Genomic DNA, 5,349 nt, shown 5'->3' on the forward strand with positions numbered 1-5,349 from the left:
ACTAAAATAAAAATATGTTTAAATTAATAATAGGTTAATTAATATTGATATTGGTAGCGCCAATTCCCAGCAATGGCACCAAAAACTTGACAGACTTTTTTACAAGTGCACGAAATCGTGATAAGTAATAAAGAATGAGTAGAGTATCGTCCACAAGGATTGTGTACCAAGTATCAAAATTGTGTTAACTTACTATTATTTAGACGACAATAAGGAGAATTATTTTTAAGAAAATAAAAAGAAATCAAGCAAGACAATTTGATGAAAGAAATCAAGGATTAAAAGCTACTAGGGATTTTGATTTCAATTAATTCTATCCAATTTATTATCATCTATTTAATAAGTTTTCACAAATTGCACGCCTATCCAAATAAAAACAAACCAAATGCAAAATCAACTAAATACTCCACATAAAATGGAGAGATTACAAACTCCATACAAGATGGAGATAGCAATACATTCTTTAATTATTTTCACCAAGTTTTTATTTTTTTATTATTTATTCTTTAATTTTTTAAATAAAAAATTAAAATCTTTAAAAATATTTTTTCATCTCTAAATTTAATAAGAGTGTCTTGGTTAATCCCGATATTTTTCTTTCCTATTCAGACTTTTATATATATCACTATTATTATAAATTAAAATTCCTAGTCTAAATACAAATAGAAACTCTTTAATTAATATAATAAAAATATCTTAGTGAATAATTATTAAAATATATATTTGAATTTTTAATAAAATTTTTATTCACTAATATTATGAATTTCTAATATAATGGAAATTACTAAATAAAAATTATATTATGAATTCAATATATAAAAATAAATATATAATAAAATTTAAATTTAAATTGGATATTTCTAAATATGAATACATTAGGATCCAATATATACTTTATAATATTTAACAATAATATTTCATATATATATATATATATATATTCCTATTCATTTATTATATAATGTAATTTTATATTAACTTTTATATATAGTCAAAAATATTAATTTTTATAATGAAACCTAAGGATATAATAACGATACTACGTTATTGAAAAAATTTTCCTGCATATATTCATATTCACATGATTATATACAATAGAAATTTATAATTATATATATATATATATATATATATATATATAATAAAAATTATTCTATTAATTTGTAAATTGAGAAAATTAAAATTATACTTACCGCAAGAAAAATACATGATTGCAAACTCAATAATTTCAAATTAACAAAAGCTTGATGTAACAATTATTGATAGTGAAAAGCAATTAAAACCAAACATATATATAGTGGTATGATAGGACAAATTCCTAATTAGAATGAGATTAAATTTATAATATTAATATAATAAAAATAATAAATAGATATCATATTAGAATAGGGTTAAAGTCAAATTTCTAATTAGAATGGTATTAAATTTATAATATTTATATAATAAATAAGACTAAATTATCCTTTAATCAATCAATAAATTTAAAAGTCTATAGAGGCATTTTAAAAATCCAATATTCTCTCCATTCGTACTTTTATATATATTATAGATAGATAGATTATAGTTAAACTATATTAGAGATTATATACCCATTCATTACTAATATTAAAATATATATCATAATATACAATAAATAATTTCATGTGGAGGGGGCATTTGTACAAATCCGAGGTCTAGAGCAGAAACTACACATATTCGCTAGTTAGTTCTAAGGGTTGGAGACAATCCCGATATCAAATATATATATATATATATATATATACTACATAGCTACAAATTCGGAAATTTAATATTTAATATCATATATCATAAATCAAATACTCATCAAATCAAATAAAATATATACTAAATTCCCCTATAATATAATTAATAAGGACATCTAGACTCTGTCTAGCAATGAAAAGTTCTTAATCTCTAGTGCTTGGAATAATGTCCCATATCCGCTGTGAATGAATATCAATCAAATACTCAAATTAATAGTTGTTAGCTATTTTAATAGCTTGTGGTATAGCTGTTTTAATAGCTGTTTTTCAGAAGTAGCAGTTGGTTTTGGTGATTCTTTGTTTTATGATGCTTGTGGTATAGCACAGTCAAGACTTGTTGCTAATATTTAGAGCTCGGCTCTCTTCTATGTTGGCTGTAATACCCCGAATTTTTATTTTCGAAATTTTCAAATTTAATTTAAATCAAAAATAAGAAATTTTGACAGTGTGGGCTGTAAATGTAACACAGTCTCAAATCGAGCCCAAATTTTTGAGTTGGACCCAAGCCCAAAAACAGATTATTCGGGAATTTCGATTAGAGAACACTTAAAAAGTTTCGATGAAATAAAATGGGACTCTAGTTACTAATTGATTACAAATGTATGTATATGTATGTAACTGCAATATAAATTAATTGTCTTAGAAAAAATATCATTACTATTAATATTGTATTATAATTGAGTAAATAGAGAAAATATTGCGAAACCGAACTAAATAAACAAAATAAGTCGAACCAGACCCAAAAATCAAATTGATTTTTCGAAAACCAAATGAATAACTTGAGAATCATGTGAAAAACCTGCAAATCGAGTAAAAATCGAGATGAGTCGTTGAATCAGACCGATCCGGTTCGGATCGAACCGGAATCATCTAGAAGTTGGACATACTTTATTTCTTTTCTTTTCTTCTTCTTCTTCCTTTCCTCTCCTGCGTCGACCTCATCTCCTCCTCCTCTTCTCCTCTTCTTCTCTTCCTCTTTCTTCTTCTTCTTCTTCTTTCTTTCTTTCCTTTTTTCTTTCTTTCTTTCCCTTTCTTCTTTCCTGCAACTGGGTCTGCGTCATTGCCAGCTCCTCCTCTAGCTCATCGCGCCACCACAGCCCCTTCTGCCTTCGATCGAGCAAGCACCGCGCCTCACCCAGCTCGTCACGCCATCGCCACCGCCTAGCCGCCGCTCCAGCACGCCTCCGATCACCAAGCTAGCAGAAATTCAACAAAAAAAAAAATTATATCGGGGTATAAATTAATTTAAATACATTTTAGTTAATTAATTTAATTTTATTAATGATAGTTAATTAAATTTAGTTAGTTTAATTTTAATAATTTTAGTTGATTTAGTTAATGTTAATAATATTAGTTAATTAAATTAAGTTTATTATTTGCAGTTAATTAATTTAGTAGTATTAGTTAATGAAATTAATTTTATTATTTGTAGTCAATTAGTTTAGTTAAGTTAATGTTAGTAATGTTAGTTAATTAAATTAATTTTATTTGTAGTTAATTAATTTGGTTAATTTAATTTGGTCATTGTGAGTAGTTAATAGCTTTATAATATTAGTGTTGATATAATTAAGGTAGTTTAAAAATAATGTTATTGTAATGTATAAATTGGATTGTGTGGTGATGTTGAGATTGAAGGAGGATGGGAAAATGTCATTTGATTAATTGCCCGATGGATGGGCTGTGTGGTTTGAAATTATTAGATAAACTGTTGATATTTTAACAGGTGGATAATCCAAATTTTAGGGGAGATGCTGCCGAAAAGTCGGTAGAAAATAAATTGTATTTTAGAAACTAAATTACTTATAGCGATTAAATTATTCATAGAAATTAAAAATATAGAATAAGATTATGAGAGGGATAAATAAACAAATAAATAAATAAACAAGAGGAATGAATTTATATATAGTTCAGTGAATTAAATACCGACTAAAGTTATTAACGTTATGAATATTATATGATCAATCGTATTATCATTATTAATATTATTATTATTAATCATATTAAATATTTTGATTAGTAGTATCATAAAATATTAATTACCAAATAATTAGACGTTTTACTTAACGAATAAATTAGAAGAAATAAATCAAATAAAGATGCACTATAGATATACAGTTTAGTTTGATAAGTTAGTGAACCGACGAGTAACGAAAACAAATAAATGAAAACAAATAAATGAATGTAAACTGCATTTTCCAAATTAGAATTCTTATGTAGAATTTTCTTATTATATAGATACTTATAAAGTTTCAGACTGTGAAGACAAAGGCTGGGAGCGCACAATAAGAAAGGCAGTCCTTTGAAGGACAACAAAAAAAACTGTGAGTAGTGTTAGATAATTTGCCTCATTTGCCTGCATTCATGCATTCACGACTAAATGTTATCATGCATTACTGCTATATTGTGATGCACTATTTGTTGATATTAAATAATGCTTGATTACCTGTGATGTGATATTGCTGTGCCTTGTTTGTGTGGAATTGGGATGATGTGGACCACCATGGATTTGTGAGGACGGTCTATGTGATATGGATCCTGAATATGATATGATATGGAGTTTGACCGTCAGCCGGGTAAATGGGAGATCGGCGCCCCCGTGTGCACCTGATGATATGGATTATATGGAAAACCACAGGATGACTTCTTGTTGTTGCACACCTGATGATCTAGATTTGATTGTAGCCCGCAGGGTGGCCTCCTGTTGTGAGCACTTGATGATCTAGATTGGATGGAGACCACCGGGTTGCCTCCTGTTGGCATTTTTTTTTTTTTTTAAAAAAAAGAGAGAGAATGGAAAAACAATGAGAGGACTGGTCAGTGAGGATTAGACCAATTGGCCGTATGGGGGTCGGCTCCCTGGTGCACATGTATGAGAGGGCGAGCCATGTGTGAGGACGGCTCGTTGGGGTTTTAGGTGGTGCCACTGACTAATTTCCACGTGATGTGATTATATGAAGGTGATACTAATTATGGTTGTTGTTGTATTGCCATTTGTGTGACACTGCATGATCATAAATTTAATCGATAAACAAATAAAAATATTTTAGCATCTGTATGATTGTGTGGGGTGAGAGGGTTATCTAACCCTACTCATTGAGTTTGGCGCTCACCCCTGCCTACCTTTTTTTTTTCCAGGTAATAGAAGAAAGAAAAATCCTATGGAGTTGAGACATAAGTATAGAAGACTGTAAATGATAAATAAATGATGATGTAAATGTACAGGTAGAGTTTCACAATTGTATTCTAGTGGGTTGTAGATGAACTGTACTAGTGGTACATAATTGAAATAAATTATTGGGCCTGTATCCACAATTATGAATAGTAAATGAGATTTGCATAATATAGGCTTACTACGGGCTTCGGGGGCCTTAAGCCCACCCAGGTGTAACACCCCTTTCCGGTCCACCCGTAAACCCGAATGAACCGGACCGAGACGTTACAAACTGGTTGACTGTATGGTCTGACATGCTGAAGTCATAATGTATATTGAAAATAATAGCATGCTGATGTTGTATACAAAAATAATGTAATTTATATTTACAAAACATGATACTAGTTTACAAAATGAAATGGGCCCAACTGAGTG

General features: G+C 28.8%; 1 long non-coding RNA gene across 1 annotated transcript; it reads left to right on the forward strand.

Moving 5' to 3' along the window:
* Positions 1-2,450: 2,450 nt before the first annotated feature.
* On the forward strand, positions 2,451-5,103 carry LOC149493321 (uncharacterized). Its single transcript, XR_016322875.1, has 3 exons — positions 2,451-2,996; positions 3,999-4,084; positions 4,899-5,103. It is a non-coding gene; the product is annotated as an uncharacterized LOC149493321 (long non-coding RNA).
* Positions 5,104-5,349: the final 246 nt, after the last annotated feature.

This window comes from Jatropha curcas, chromosome 10 (assembly GCF_041381405.1).
Source record: "Jatropha curcas cultivar XTBG-Jc1 chromosome 10, XTBG_Jcur_1.0, whole genome shotgun sequence".
Taxonomy (NCBI): domain Eukaryota; kingdom Viridiplantae; phylum Streptophyta; class Magnoliopsida; order Malpighiales; family Euphorbiaceae; genus Jatropha; species Jatropha curcas.